Source organism: Centrocercus urophasianus, unplaced genomic scaffold (assembly GCF_019232065.1).
Source record: "Centrocercus urophasianus isolate 14NV4802_14NV808 unplaced genomic scaffold, USGS_Curo_1.0 seq_13, whole genome shotgun sequence".
In the NCBI taxonomy this organism is placed as follows: domain Eukaryota; kingdom Metazoa; phylum Chordata; class Aves; order Galliformes; family Phasianidae; genus Centrocercus; species Centrocercus urophasianus.
The window spans coordinates 13,075,114-13,092,531 of record NW_024884475.1 but is presented as its reverse complement, the minus strand read 5'-3'; positions in this window follow the sequence as shown (position 1 = coordinate 13,092,531).

Below are 17,418 nucleotides of genomic sequence, written 5' to 3'. Positions count from 1 at the left end.
ATGTGTCTCTGTTTTTCCCCAAACTCTTTATATAGCTGCCACAACTCCTCTGCACCTTGCAAGAGATGGATGAGCCAAGAAACACCTCTTTAGCAATAACTGTAGTACTCGCCAAGTGCCAAGTCATCTATTTTACGTAGGAATCAAGCAGTAGCTCTGTGTGCCAGACTGCAGGCCAACCGTCCTGTAAATAAATTCTTGTCTTTTCAAGCTGACCCTCTGCACACATTTAAACACTTCATTCTGCAGGCCTGGGCTGCACTGTGATGCACGGCATCTGGAGCTGGGCCCAGCAGGATGGCAGGACCTGCAAGGAGCTTCTCCTAGAGAATGGTACCACAGAGAGGCAGAAACCTCCCTTGCCCAAGAGCAAAGATGGAGTTTTCTGCAAGACCTAAAAAACATCCCAGTAATGAGGGGAAATAACTTTTCAAGGGGATGAATGCTGGGGATTTTTGCACTAAAGTATAGAGTAAATATACATAAATTTATAGAATAATAGAATCATTAAGATCATCTAGTCCAACATTAATCCATCACCACCATGCCCACTAAACCATGTCCTTCAGTGTCACATCTCCACATTTCTTGAAGACCTCCAGGGATCGTGTGACTCCATCACCACCCTGGGCAGCCTGTGCCAATGCTTCATCATTCTTTCAGAGAATAAATTTTTCCTAGTATCTAACCTGAAACTCCCCTGGCACAACTTAAAGACATCATCTCTTGTCCCATCACTGCAACCTGTGAGAAGAGGGCCAACTCCCACCTCGCCAAAATCTCTTTTCAGGCAGTTGTAGACATCAATATCGTCTTTCCTGAGCATCCCTTTCTTTAGACTAAAGAATCCCACCTCCATCAGCCATTCTTCATAAGACATGTGCCTCATACCCTTCATCAGCATTTTTGCCCTTTTCTAGGGCTTCATGTCTTTCTCTTGGTGTTCCCATAGTGGTCTTAGAGCGACCTTTCTCCAGGATAGGTTTTCCCTCATTTGGGTACTGCTATACCCCAGCAAGCTGCAGGAATGGACTTACAGCACAAAGCACAGCCCTACTCCTACTGCAGATAACTGCAAAGCTGCCTGGCTTGGGCAGGACAGGCATGCGTGGGATGAATTCATCTCACTGCAGCAGCAAATATCCCCACTTCCCATTTAAATGCAGGCACAGAAGTTTCTCGCTCAACCCCTAGTCTGTGCAGTGCAACTCTGCTGGGCACACCTGCCCTCCCTCCCTTACAGCATGGTGCTGCAACTTATCCCAGGTACAAAGTGGAGAAAAAATATTCAGAGTGGTCTTTGGTTTCCTTAGGCTGTAGCTCCTGGATTGGGTGGGTTTTTCTGCTTGCAGCTGAGCTGACTTTCGCAGCAAATAGCATAGATTAAGCTCTGTGCTCTGAGCAGGGATTTCTCATTTCATACATCATTTATAACTTTCTGCAGTGATTCCATAAAGTCAGTATCTCTCTGTAACACAAAGATGAGAAGGATGGAAAATATAGCTGAAAAAGTGACAAACCTGCAAATTGCATTTATGTAGAATTCTGGTGCCACAAAGCTTCTACAGCAATTTTATGGAAACTTAGCAAATTCAGTATAAATAAATTTGCAATTCAGGAAAGTTATGCATTTATGGATTTCAGCACAGTGCCATATTACAGCTTAGCAAAGATGCTAAATGTCTCTCACACTAAATGGAAATTAAATCTGCTCTTCTATTTTGTCAGATCAGGTCGTTGCCTATGATGTGCTGGGCACAGATTCCACCACTCTTCCCTCACAGAAGTTGCAGTAGCAGTGAAAAATCACACAAACAAAACTCACTTTTGCAAAGGTTGCAAACACTGAGTACATCAGATTGCTCTATAACTGGCAAGCAATGTCTTTTTTCATTTTCTGTTTCTCCGCAATTCTCTATCAATCACAGGAAAGCACACTGAGCTTTCTCTGGAAGAGCGCCAGCAAATTTTGGTGACATCCTGATTCCAGGGAAGCAAACTCCCACAGGTTTTTTTAGAGACACAAACTACCACTTTGTACCAAACACTTGTTTTCAAAGACAGGGCCGGTTGCCAAAATGCTGGTCCTGATCCTGCTTTGAATCAGGATTTACTATGATCTAAATTAATGAAGTCAGATCGCCGTAAATGAGAGGAGAACCGGGGCAATCTGCTGTGAATTTGCAGACACCAAACAGGAGCTGAAGAAGTGAAAGATTTTCTGACCAGACTTCAATTTCTAATGGACAAATGTTCACAAAGAAGCATCCTATCGTGTCTGTCGCCCATAATAATAGCCATAAATATGAGTGCATTTAGTTGTATTTTAAGTCAATAAGAAATAACATCAGTAGTACACACACTGGCAAATACACATATATGAAAAAATAAAATTGAATTCCGGCTGAAATGCTTTTCATTACGATATAGTATACTGCCATCAGATAAAGAAAAATATATATACTATTCTCTGTCTAGATCTTCCAAAGGAAATAATACCAAAGGTTTAAGAACACGCATTGGCTTCCTTCCTGATAGGATTTAAACTGTTCTTTTCCAACGTAAGTGCAAAACCAAACATTAAGGTTGCAAATCCAGCACACCAGTCACGCACATTCAAACCTGATGTGAAAAACCTGGACCTGCTCAAGCCAGTGGCACAACTCCCATTGACTTCAGTAGGGCCAAGATTCCACCCAGTGCTCCCAAGAGAACATTGAGCTGTGCCTCACTTAATGGACTACAGAAACACACATGATTTATTAAGACCTGCGTTCAACAAAGAAATCAGTCAAAATGTGGATAGTATTTAAATGAATCTGTAACTATAGGACCACGAAGGTACCATTCAAAATCTTATTTTTGATGCTGCCTGATTTCTCGCTTTCCAAAGAAGTGAGTGCTCCAGTAAGTAAATTCGAGCTCCATTTCCCACTGTTCCTATACTATAACAGTACAGGTATTACATAATATAGGAGTTTTATCAAAAGCTTCCATAAAAGAAAGAATGAATAAATTTAAAAGCCTTCAAATCAGAAGATATTTACGTACAAACTGTGCAGAGACATGAGTAGATGATTTTGTTACTATATTTTGCAAACCAAATCCCTATTTATTTTTACCTGATTACAAGTTCACTGTAGAATTCTGATCCAGATTTTTCTGCTAAATAAGTGAAAATTGTTTGGATAGTAAAGTAAGAATTTCATCTCAATCAAGTGCATTCTGAGCTTTTTGATAACAAAACAATTGCTTTCATTAAAACTCCAATTCTTTAACATTCAAAACAAACACTGTGATAAAATATCTGTTTCTCTAGGTTAAACTCTACTATAAGAATGAAATCATTTGGCTTAATATTAAGATTAATATTTTCTCTAAGCAGAACAGATCAAATAGTCTCCAGTTTTGCTGTATCTTAGATGATTTCATAGGAGGACAGAGTTCTATATTCTGTTACACAGTCACTACACCTCTAATAATGTTATGATTTTCTTGTCACTTCAAAGTGTTTGGCCAAAGCAGACAAACATATCATTTAATTTGTTTTCCTACATGGCAAAGCTGTACCATTTTACTTTCTTCTTTGCTGAGTATGTTTGCCATCAAGAACTTCAGCGAGGGGGACACTCACTGGCCCCATTCTCCTACAACCCTGCAAGAGCACTGCATGACTAGCGAAGGGTGGACAGATGACATTAACACACTGTATTATCAGTGGTGGGAGAAAGGAGCTGAACCACAACACGGATTTGCATATTACCCCTGGGGTGCCCACCTGAGGCCCCATCCCATGACCTGCATGCATCCCTAGGGCTGCAGATGACCACCAGTGCCCGGGAGGAACTAGGATCAGGAGCCACCTGCCCAGGCCCCCCTGCGCTTCTGAGGATCTCTCCCCAAAAAGGGAGCAGAGAAGCTCTCCTGGCTTCTCTGGGATAAAGCTGCTTCAAGGTAGCCCCAGGCATCATTGCTGTTCCATGCCGAGGATGGGATAGTTCTTCTAGATGAGCTCACACAGGAGTGGACCAGCCATAAGCACCAATGTCGAGTGCACAAGGAGAAAAACATGGGCCACATCCCTCTGGTGAGGCAGGAACCCCTTTCTGCCCCCCAACAGGACCATCAGGTAGAGCCTGAGTGTGCAGAAACAATGCACAAAGCAACCACTGGGAGAGATTTTAACTTCTGAGAGCAAATACTTGCCAACTCCACCCAGCCCCAACCAGAATGTTTCCAGGCAAAAAGCTACTGAATGTGAATAAACTCTGACCACTGCAGGCAACTGTCAAAAACTCTAAGTAATGAGATTTGGTTATAGGCATTTCTTAATGTAGAACAGCAGCAGCAGTGAATATGCTGGGACAATGAAGAGTTTTTTTATTCTCTTTCTATGGAGGAAAATAAATGGGGATCTTCATATATTCACTGACTCCAAAGCCAAGAAAACATAATCATAACCACCCAGCATAACCCCTTGCACAAGCTAGTTGTATAACTTCTTCTGAGTGCTTGATTAAATATTCTCCTAAAAGATGTACTTTATTTTTGCCATAAACACATCAAGAGATGCTGCATTTACCACATTCCTTGATAAATTATTCCTTTTCTCCCTGCTAAGAAACTGCATCTTCTTTCAGGATTCATTTTATCTAACTTCAATTTGCAGCCATCTTGTTATGACTTTCTCAGCAAGATTGAAAAATCCCCAGCAAGGCTCTTGCAAAAGAGCTGAGTGGCATTTTGTTATGCATTAAGCACCCCTACTCCAAGCCATCGCTCAGCCTTCCCTTTGATAAGGAGCTCAATCTGCTCACAGCTCCTCACATCGTGATGCTCCACGTCTGTGCCACAGCATCTTGTTTGCATCCCCTCTTTGCTTTGCAGCCTTCCCAGTCCTGCCCATTAAATATTATTTCTGTTTTGTCTAGCATGCACTCTCCCTTTGTTCTGCAGTCCTCCCCAGTGCACCATCAGGATAATTTCTCAAGCAGAACTCTCAGGGAAACTCAGCTGTTAGCTGCTGAAATATGACCTTCTGCTGCGTCTTCTCTGCCCTCGGAAATGGCATTACAGCAATAAACTTTTATAGCAGTTTCAGTACCGAGGCCTATTTTAAACATCATCAACTTGTTTTAAATCTCACTGATGAATATGCTGCTTGCTTGATCTCCCCGTGAGGTATCATGGGAAATGCAGACCATCACCATAATTACTGAGATCCCCTTTTCTCTCTGTTACCTCTCCCCAGCATGACAACTCACCAGCAAAGGGAAGGTTTCCCCATGGGGTGAACAGGTACTGTCACCCCTCTTCGCCCTATCTATCTGCCTCGCCTGGCCCCAAATACTTAATGTGATGGCTCACCCTGAAATTCTTGTTCGTCTGTGATTATTTTTTTCTTTTTTTTTTTTCTTTTTTTTTTTTTTTCTTTTTTTTTGTGGTGGAAAGAGAATACGGTTTATTAGCTGTGGGTTTTTCCTCAATGTTACGAGTAGAAGCCAATATTTTACTGACAAAAGGAAATTTATAAACAGCCAATTTCTAAATGAAACAGATGGCTTATTAAAAATGAGCAGTCATTTCTTTGGCACACCACAAGAGTTTTAACTTTTTGTATTATAATATTGCTGGCTTTGTGTATGTTGAGTGTAAGAAGAGTGACAGTTATCATAGACCTACCATGTTAAGCAACAAAGAAAAAAATAGTGTTGTGTTTTGTTACAAATTACAAAGATTCTATTACCTTCACATACAGCATGCAGCATAACTAAGCAAAAATTCAAGCCTGCATTGAATTGACAAACAAAATGCTGTCAGACATTTCCAAAACTGACTCAGTCATTGCAGGCAAGAAAATGGTGGTTCTGGACATCTGCAGTGCCTGCTACAGCCCTTCTTCAGCTAACTGGGAGTGAGATCCCTCCTCCAGGACATGGGTAAGACAAGAGACTTTTTTTCTTCTGGCTTAGAAAGTGAATTAAATCTTCAGTAATTCAGATAGCTCAAATGTGCAGCCTAAACAAGCAATCATGTTTTAATTTCATAATTGCAAAAATCCTAGAATCATGGAATCATTAAGGTTGGAAAAGGCCACTAAAATCAGCCAGTCCAAACCACGCCCACTGACCATGCCCTCAGTCCCACATCTCTACGGTTCTGAACACCTCCAGGGTCAGTGACTCCACCTCCTTGGGCAGCCTGTGCCAATGCGTCACCACTCTTTTGAAGAAGAAATTTTTCCTAATATCTAACCCAAAATGAATAAAGACACATTTTCTTTCAGCATTGGACAAAAATCTGGAGGACTTCCTTTTGCTTTTCATACCAAAATGCTTCAGGAAAAGCCTTTCCTTCTCTCCTTACTAATATATATACTTACAAATAAAAACATATTAGAATGCTGTAGATATATTAGAATACAGCTTTAATTTCTAAAAGGTTGGGGGATTTGGTTTCTCTCCATTTATCATATCATCACAATACTGGAAATAGCACTCTAATCTTAGTCAAAAGTTTGCTTGACTGATATTTTCTGTGAGATTAAAACAAATCAGAAGACAAGCTTGCCCATTACTCATCCAAGTATTGCAGCTGTTATTCTGAACCAAACTTCCAAGCTAAATCCAGAAATTTGTGAGATTTCCTTTTCTTCATCAATGCACAGTGTGAAACAAGCATCTTTGAATATATTTGTTTGAAACTGACATCTAGAGAATATTAATACATCTATATCTAGATTAAAGGTCTGATAATTCATCATCTGTAATCACTGTTTGGATCTTCACAGCTACAGAGCAAGGAAACATTAACCTCTAGAATTACTCCGGCAAAAAGATGGTCATTTCAAAAAACTATGTGCACACCTGTGAGCTAGTAGTGTTTTATTTGTATGTTTGTTGATTATCTAGCATGTGCAACTTCCAGATTCTTTAATCAGCAACTCGCCATAAAAGAGGAAAAGATATCACCTGAGTCACAAACACATTTCTGAAATGGATAACATACTAATCTTCCCAAGTTGTCCTACATCATGCTTTTCTAGAACTATGTTGCTGACGCCATCATGAGATTCTGGCATATTAAGTGAAGTCTGAGGACTTCAAAAGACTTCCAAAGAAAGAAACCCCAGGACTTTCTACAAATGGGTCTCTGCCTGGACGCTATGTGTAATGAATTTGCAGTAATTTCATTTAGAGAGCAGCAGAGAAAAAGGCCACTTCAAACATGGGAAATTAGGTGATGTGATTCTATGAGAAATTGTGTTGAAAGGATTCATTTCTTCAAAAAGTAAAAATAAAAGACCAGCTAAAAATATTAATCTTGTTCCTCCGATGTTTGATAAAACAGAGCACATGAAAGGAGCAGCCAGCCTGCAGCAGATACCCTGCCACATCCAGCCTGTGATTCAAACAGACAAAGAGAGCACATACACACAGGCTGCTTTTTTCTCCAGCTATTGCCTCCCTTCTGGAAGACATTTCAAGCTGGTAAATCCTGCAGCTCCCCAGTGCCATGCTGAAGGCAACACCATGGGCTCCCACTGCTAGAAATTGTATCAAAATAGATGAAGATGCTGTGACATTGCCTTGCCATGTTTTCCTGCAGAACAGAGTGAGGAAACATCATACCAAGAGCTCCCAACACGCTGCACATGCAGAGACTTGATTTTTGGAAATGTCTTTAGCCAGCAGGACAGCAGCTGAGGGTGTTTCTAAAATCCAGATTTTACTAGATCATCCCCTTTAATCAGTAGCAGTTTTAGTGGCTGACTTCAGGCTGCACATCCTCAGTAGCTGGCCTCTCCTGTGATAAAACATCATATTTTCTATCTCTTAGCTACACTCCACCCTAAAAGGTTGTCATTTGTGCACTGGACATACTGGACATTTATTCACAGTATTAGCTATTGAATTTTTTGCCTTAAAATATCAGCAAAGTAGCAAGCATATAATTGTTGTACTTGTTCTAAAAGCAGAAATAATATCCCATCTGAGCTGAATTAGACCCCAGGCAGTGACAAAACCAAGAGGGTCTGTGTGCATGACAGTGTACTTGATTTATTGCCTCAGACTGTACGCAGTAAAAGGCGGTGTCAGAACTTATTTTCAGGTGACAAAACACATAAAAAGACTATTACAAGGACTCCAACAAGCTTCTACATGCCTGATGGGGAAGAAGATAGCACTGTGAGGTGTTGCAGAGGAAAGAAGCAGAAACACAGGAGATGGAGAATCAATGCCCACCAAGGAGCTTCCTGGCATGCAACTCAGGGCCACAACACCCAAAACTGTACATAGCCAAAACACAGATTCTCAAAGCTTTTATCTTGTCCTGAGGCATTTAAGCAGCTAAGAACTAAGTCCCCAAGGCATTCAATGTTTTGCTTCTAGGCAAAAAAAATAATAATACTGTGCTCTAGAATGAAGAGCTCAGCAACAAGCTGCCAGCAAATTCCCATTTCTGTCCCTGCCATGAGCCTGATAAGATCACGCATCCTGACAGCACGTACCCTGAGCACGGCATCATGCACACCAATCAGAACATTCACATATCCTGCCATAGGGAACAAGCTTAGGGAAGGACCCCCACCATCCCATTCTTGGATTTTCAGAGGAAAGCCACTGGCAATAAAAGTCAATGGCAAAATCTCAGGAGGGTCACAAGCTTCACATTAGTATCTTTTACTCTCTTAGTGAGCCACTAAAAAAACACAGTTTGTCAGTCAGGGAGGGTTTCACCTTGCCTAATTTCAGCTGCTTGAAGGTTAAGTGCCTGCTCAAGGGGATGCTGTCAACACAAGGAGAGAGATGCTCACAGGGGACTATTTATCCCATGCAGGCACGATCAGACAACTCACTGTCTCCGTCTCTAAGTGATGTCTGTACTGCAGGACATTTTCTTCTCCTGCTGATTTGGGGTATGTCTGTACTGCAGAACAACCCCAAAGAAAGGCTGGTGCTCCTGGGGCTGCATCCCACCCCAGATCTTCCTGTAGGAGAAGCCAAAGCACACAGAGGGACAGTAAAAATCCAATTTCACCATGTGGGGAGATTCCGGTTGGATATTAGGAAAAATTCCTTCTCCAAAAGAGTGGTGGTGCACTGGCACAGGCTGCCCTCCACAGGGAGGTGGTGGAGTCCCTTTCCCTGGCGATGTTCAAGAAACATGGAGATGTGGGAGTGAGGGACTTGGTTAGTGGGCATGGTAGGGATGAGTTTGTGGTTGGACCAGGTGATCTTAGCGGTCTTTTCCAGCCTTAATGATCCTACGACTCCATGTTGTAATACAAATGTCGCCTGGATTAATAGTTTAGGTGGTGGTCCTTTAAGCCAGATCATTAGGGGAGAACTCAGAATGTAATAATACAGAATTTAGTGGTACTCTTAATGGCAGTTATGAAACAATACCTCCAAATATCAGCAGAATAAACTTTGAGCACACTCTTTCCCTAACTTTCAGTCTGAACTCATGCTAATAGAGAGTATATATTAATGGACAATTACATGTGTCGTTCTTTTTTATTTAGTGTATTTCACTAGCTTCTTCACAAACACAGAGCTTGAAATAACTTTGCTTCAAATAAATTAAAAATAATAATAATTTAAAATATATATATATATACAGGAAAGCATGGAAGTGCCACCACACCACTACAGTGTATCAGAAATGCAAAGTTACGGCCTGAACCAGTGATTGAACGTCTGGTGGGAAGGCAGGGCCAACCCAGGGGAGCTCAGGTGCATGCAATGCATCTGAGTGACTGGAACAGGTGGAGCCAGGATGCACCCCTTCCCAGGCCTCATTTAAGGGTTGGCAGTATTAAGGGTATTTGGCTGGAGTTCTGTGTGTACTGGAGGCTTTCTGAAGGTAAGCAGCTTCTCTGTTCTGTTTCCATGTCCCTGGCTGTTGCATTTGAGCAAGTCTTCATTTACTGTAGCCTAGGATTTTGTTACTCTGTTGTCTTTGCTGTGTTTTCCATCATATTGCAGTGTTGCATACAGTAAGCATTTTCTGGGTTCCAAGATGCTTCTCAGATTTCAGCGTATTTCTTATTACAACTTATTTTAATTTGAAGTTCTAATTTATATTCATTATGTAAGGAACTTAACATAGAGAATGAGAAAGCTGATTGTATATGTATTGTTTCCCAACTATGTTTGGCAAAATCAGAGAAGACAGGGAGTTCCTTTCTCATTTTGTTTCACTCTCTTCTGAAACTTCAATCTTAGCTGGTATTGCTTTTCAGAAATGCTGCATGGAACTATGTCAGAACTAGAAGCAAGCACTTGCTGCTTTCAGATACATACATACATGAAAATGATAGCATTTAATATTACAGCATTGGGGTACTTTGATTAGATGTTTACTAAGATTAAGGCTTGAACACTATTCTGCCCTAACAGTTTTTAGGGATCCAACATAAAATAAGTGGTGGTTTATGTATTTTTACTGTGTATCACAAGGAAGTTCTACTGATTGTGCAGTCATCTTAAGGTATTTACATGGTTAGGCATGGAGCTATCTGCATGATATAGAATAGGTGGGAGAAATGCCCAATCAAAAAGCATATGTTTGCTTGCAAATGCTTGCTAAAGAGGATTCTTCAAAAGCAATAGCTACTCTGTTGTAAAATGGAGATTTAACTGTGGTTTTTTTATAAACATAAAAAATAAAAATAATTGGATGTCTGACATACAACAAACAATGATATATGGGCTGAATATCAACTATTCTAAGCAAATACAAAGCATTTGTCTGAAGCTGTATTCTGTAATGCCAGTTTAGCTAATTAATTCATTTTAGTAAAGAGAGTTGGGGCCTTTGTGACCTTTTAGAGAACAGAAGTGTTTGCTCAGCTCCCTCATCCAGTTTCTTTAATAGGTACAGGGCTGTCACCAAGCTCCTGGTGTCCAAAACCCTCCATGTCTGTATCACTAAAATGTAGTAATAGCCTTTTGCCTAATCTTTGCCTGATATAAAACTCGCACAGGAATCGGTCAAGAGAATGAGTGAGCTTTTTCTGTTCTTCTATTATAACCAAAGCTTGCCTTTTGAGGAAGGCCGGGAAGTAGTAGGAGACTTTCCCTTATTCCTACCCTTTCCTTCATTGTTTGGAGACTGGATAAAACCTTGATGAGCCTTTTCTCCAGACCATATCTGTTCCAGAGGTGTTGGTCTGACAGCACTTTCTGACTATGTGGTCTCCTCTCCAGAGATGCTTCTTCCCTAGCAAATAGGACTGCTATTGCTCTTGGCAGGGGGGAAGAAGAAGAAGAAGAAGAAGAAGAAAAGAAGAAAGAAAAAAAAAAAAAAAAAAAAAAAAAAAAAAAAAGTTCAAGAAAGTGCTCTGCCAATTTCTGCCAATTTAGTTACCATGGCAGTTGTGGCTTTTCCAGAGTAAGTGCAAATTTCTTGTATATGGATTGACTCTACAGTGCCTACACAGAGAGCTCTACATTTGGGTTTGTTCTTTATATCCTCCATCTTCTCTACTTTGAACATTATGCACGAGTGCTACACAGACCTGGGTTACAGTATTACCACCCTCAGCACAGCAACAGATGTAAAACCCCTCTCACTGATAAAATCTCCGTGTGTGTTACTTGGCATGTATTCATATATCCTTGCCTAGGAGAAAAGTAAAAGCCTTACTTAGAGTCATAGAATCATTAAGGTTGGGAAGACCACTTGGTCATCTAGTCCAAACAGCCCCTCTCCACACTACCATTAAGCCATACGACTCATTGTGATATCTACCCTTTCCTTGGACGCCTCCAGGGATGGTGACTCCTCCACCTCCCTAGGCAGCCTGCTCCAATACTTCACCACTCTCTGAGAAAAAAACTTTTCCTAAACTCAAACCCAAAGCTCTCTGGCGCAACTTGAGGCCACAACCACTGGTTCTATGGAGCTGAGTCCTTAAGAAAATATTGGCTATGAAATGGTTCAGATAGGAAGGTAATTTGTTCTAGCACTTAGAGCAATAATCAAAATAGCTGCATGTGCTGCCTTTACAACTTAAAGAGGATGTTTTCCCATCCCCTCTAGGGATGTAAATAGCATAGAGTCCTGCAGGCCTGCCCCTGGACTGGACCTGCTGTCAGTTAATCTCTTTGAACCTTTGTCTGGCAGATGCTGTATGAAAAAAAATCGGGTTCTACCATCTACTTACTGCATGTTCCATTGTGGGTTCACTGGAGCGGGGCTGATTTACTGTGTCTGGTCAGTGAAGGGAGCACAGAGCAAGGCGAGCCCTTGCAGGCATGCAGGAAGCAGGACAGGCAGGAACCCAGTGAGACACATCATTGTCAACAATAGACTCTAATGCAGAATGAAGTGGCAGAAACAGTACATTATGGATATTATCATCATTATCTCTTGCTACCTCTAATAGGTTTTTATATCATTTTGCTCATTTTTATAGCTTGCTGGCTCAGAACAGACATTCTTCGTAATTCACTGGAAGAAATGCTTGGTTTCAGCTACTCTTGTTCTAACCATCCATTGAATGGATGAAATAGAGATGGGACCGCTGGAGTAGAACAACCCTTTCTTGCATGGTTCAAACTAAGCCATTTCTAAGGAGTGATTTTTTTTTTTTATATAAACAAAGGGACAAAGGATGCTTCCTTTTATGTTTCTTTCGGGATTTTTTTTTTTTTTCCATTTCTTTATGTTGATGAAAAAACTACAGAAAGACAAACTGCCCAAAGCCTGATCCTCACGGAGCTGCAAGGACAGACTCAGCAGCAAAAAAATCTCAAAAGACTATGTAAAATAGTTACATGAGCCCCTGAATCAATATCTGTAGGATTTTCTCAGAAGAGAGCTGATAGTCTGCCTCTTGCAAACTGCCTCGGGAGCTGGAACAGAATGATATCTCATTATGGAAATATTATAAATTGTTCTAGCATTTTTTATCATCGGAAAATGAAACCTCGTCTATGCAAAGGCTCACAACAGGTTAGCAATCTGCATTATGATATAAAACCTACTGCAAATAGAAAATAATTCAGTTGGTATAAGCAATGCCCTGGGTTCCTGTGTGCTCTGCAGGGACGCATAACTGAGAAGAGTGCATAGGGTGGAGGGAAGGCAGGAGAGCTTCAGTTGAGGATGCAGAGGAAGTGGGGAGGTGGAGGGCAGGCGGGTGGGCAGGGATAGTGTCCTGGGCTGTATCAGAAGAGTTCTGGCCAGAAGGGGAAAGGAGGTGATTGCAGCCACCAGTGCACATTAATGGTCACCTGTAGTACAGGACACTAACGGACACTGCTTGCTAAATAAAATGAAATTTAGCTATTGAGTGTCACAACAGAAAGAGGCAATTCCAAGTGTCACATCAGCTGCTGTTTCACACTGTTAAGTCCTTATTATTACCCACACATTTGCCTTGCCTACCCCACTCATACTGCTATTTCTCAGTTTTCTGCTGTCCCTGTTCTTATTGTGTTCAATAAGCATTTTTCAAAATGGAGAGTGGTTTATCTGCTGTGGGAAGGGAACAAGAATCACTGGGGAATGCAGTAGAGTTTTACACATCACTTGCTCTGTATTCTTTTCTAGACCATCCATTATTCTCCTGATGTCTTTTCTTAGATTTTAAATTAAGTAAAGTCAATTCCTAGCAATCTCTCTTCTTCAGAGATTTGTCAATGCTGTCTATTGCTCGCATTCCCTTTGCTCACCCCCTCCAGCCATGCTTTCTGCTGGGCTGAGCCATGTTTACTCCAGCTGTTCCAGATAAGGTCCAAGCAGAGGTGCCCAGGGCAACATGATGGATGGCAGCGGTTGCTCTCTTGCTTCATCCCTTGAAGTGCTGTACACGCAGATGTGTGCATGTGTGCAGCGTAGGAGTATATACATCATCTCTAAATGTTATTATGCCACTTAGACAAGTCCAAAGACTTGTACTCGAAGAGAAGATAGTTGGCTTGGGATTATCCTCATTTCCTGTGGGTGTTCAGTCTAATCTTAGACAGGCTGTCAAGAAATCTCTGTTTCCAATACAGTCAAATGCGACCTTTATCTGTAGGAAGTTCTGTTATGCCAGAGACACAGAATCCTTGAGCTCAGCTTTTATCACGAAGCCTTAGCTACACCATATAAGTAAGCTGAATCCCAACTCTTGGAGGTCTGCTAGCCAAAACCCTGATCTTCATTTGAAGCTCAATGGGTCAGTTTGGAAAAATAAAAAGCTATAGGCCAAGTGGGTTTTTGTTGCTGTGGCAATATGCTTGGTTTTGGTACTTGCTGGAACACCCAGAGTGCCAAGCTTTCACACAAAGGTTTACAGGAAGGCTACTACCAGTGTGAAAATGGATTCTCAGGGAATGGGTTGGTTATTTTTAGGCTGAGCTAGCATCCTCAGGATTAAAGGGAGGTGGTAGAAAGCATTACATGCAACTTTGCTGCTCTGCAGCAGCTTGCTTGAAGAATCTATTGTCTGCTGTTGGATGTGTCTATTGTCCAGTCAGCCTCAATGGCTGCAAATGTAATTTAAATAAGGCAGGAAAGAGAACTGATCCTTCAGGGACTCCAGAAGAGTGCAGTGGGAAAAAACTGTCAGGTCCCATACACTCCTCAGGGCTTATGCTGTTGAATACTGTTCACAATACAGGTTTACACTGTTGCTGTTTTAAGGAGGACCAAAAAGCATGCAGATTGCTATTCCTCTTTGTTGGTGTCATTGCAGTGTACCCTGCTCACTTCTCAGAGATAAAATCCTGCTACACAGTGCTGTTCTCATTCTGGATTGACCATCAGCACCAAGGAAGTAGCAGATAGAACAGTCAAACACTGTTTTCTTCTCCAAGTTCTACAAAAACTTGTATTGGTGAATATATACTGAGATAATCATTACTTTGAGGTCTTTTATTTAATTTGAGAACTATGAGCAGCGGGAGTTTCTCTGTCAAATTTGTTTGACTCTACTATTGCTTTTCCTGCATGCATTCATGTTTTGCAAAATGATTTAGTGAAGAACCTCAGCTTTTCCCTTCAAGTTTTCCCTACCAAAGTGGGTGTGGAAAGTGTGATTTCACTTGTTGAGACTGTTTGTAACAACACATCGTGGCCGCAAACCTCTGGTAGGGTAGTTTGCTCATGAATACCCCAGTAACAGTAGAAGCATATCATTAGACTGGTAGTTTCTCACGCCACTGGTTCTCTCTTCTAAAACTCAGACTAAAAATCTCTTGAAAGGGATGTACATCTATAACTGTAGACAGTAGCTCACACATGCACAAAGCCATGGACCTGTGCCCAAAGACTTTTTCCAAATGCCAGTAAATGCCCCAGTCTATGTGCATCTATCTTAGAGTTACTTCTGTAATATTTTTCAAAAGTGAAAATCCCTGTGAATGCTGGTTTTAAATCAATCAGCTATAATTTTCAGCCTCAATAGTGGTACAGTGTGATAGATACAAGACATTGCCAATCCAAATTGAATTTCTTGATCACAGTTGACTGTCTCAGACAATGCTGTGAATAGTAAGAAAACAAAGCATTTCTATTTCACAGTAATGCCATGGTATTTTAATGACAGTAAGTGTTGTTGCTGAGAATCCTGCATTTAAAGCTGACTTCATACAGTTCCATCCAAGGATACATTTTTCACATCGTAATTATCTAATCATGCATTCATTCAACATGAACTTTGCCTTCACATTAAAAGGTAAAATATTATATGGTTTAAAATAAAGGGTGGAACTGCAACCATGTATTTTAGTCTTGCTCACAATAGTAGAGTGCAGTCATGCTAGCTCTCAAGAGGAGGCACAAATTAAAAAATGTGTGTTATGAAATGCATTTCATGTGAATAGATGTTGGAATGGCACAGTTTCACCTCTTGACTAAACCAAACTCATTTAAATGAAACTGCATATATTACAATGGAGAAAATATTAGCAGAGTATCAAATTCAGATTATTACCTGCTGTCCTACAGAGACTGTCTAAAAATGAAGGCTTCCATTTTCTTGTTTTTTTTCTATTTCAACCAACCATTCATTCTGTTCACTTTTAGGAATCATGTAGTTTGAGAAAGCTGCAATGGGGTGGTGGGTATAGCTCACAGATGCCTATGGGTGAGCTAGCAATGCGGAGTTCTTAAATCAAGAGAGCAGATCTTAAGAGCAACACTGCGCATTACAACCTCTGCATTACACAGACTGTGCTGTGACTGCAGGGAAACTGCAGGGTGAGAGCATACCAGAGGTACAGCCCTGTTTACAAGCCCTTTGCAGTACTTTACCAATGCAAAATATAGTTAGATTATAAGGAAAAAAGAAAATATATGTTACCTGGTACCATATTAACAAAATTTCCAACAGCAGTGCGTTTTTCCAAGGGTTAGCAGACTCGGAGATCTGCAGTGCTTTTTAAAGGCAAGGGGAATCAGCTGAGGCATCTGAGGTTGTACAACAAATAGCTATTTTGGGGATCTGTTTCCCCCTTCTCCCTACCCATATCTGGGAAAGCCAAACATCAGTTCTCACAGTAGAAGTCCCACTTTGTAAGCTTTTTTCTGCTAAAAGGAAGCACATTATGCTATCTATCCCTGTATGACCCTGAGTCCTGTTGTATATGCTAGGTAAGAGCACAAAGGGTTAAACAACAGCACTTTCTGAAGCCTCAGGTGCTCAACTTGCCCAAGGGCAATATGGGACAAACTATCTCGGCCAACGGCCTTTTATGCCTTCCTCCTCATCTACTTACTGAAATGTTTTTCCCTGCTGCTAGAGGCAGTTAGGCATGATTTTCCATGCACCTGCTTTGGGGACTTGCACAGCTCTGTAGCCGGTCCAGCTGCACAGGGTAAAGCTGGAAGAAACTTGGGTTGCATTGTTTACATTTTTAAAGCGTTCATCAGAGTAGGTGAGATCAGATCCTAAGAGCAAGTGAGACCATATAATGGCTGATAAAAGACAGGAGTGTTTAGGAAGGAACGGACTTCCTTACAAGGAGGAAACGATGCAGACAGACACTGCTTTCTGCAGGGGAAAAAATGTGCCACATATGCAAAATTAGAAGATGCCTAGGGGAAAAGACGAAGTTGATATCAGTGTGAGTGGCATCTTGGGGAAAACCCCAGCTGACAGAAGGAGGCTGCATAGAGGGACAAGTGCTGGGAACTACTAGACAACTGACTGGCACATATGTGGTTTCTGGTGATTAAAATAAGCCATTTAAAAACAGACCTGCTTGAAAAGCAAAAAAAGTAAATGACATTATAGCGGATGGAACAGCTACCAGATGGTCCTGTTAGCAGCAGCTACTAGATTTTGTTTTTGTTTTTTTTAAATACACACATGTACTCACACGAGCAAACGCTCATGGGCCAAACCGGACTGTAAAAGCCATCTGGCACCTCCTGCACACATTTACTACCCTGCAAAACCTCATTCTCTCTGACATT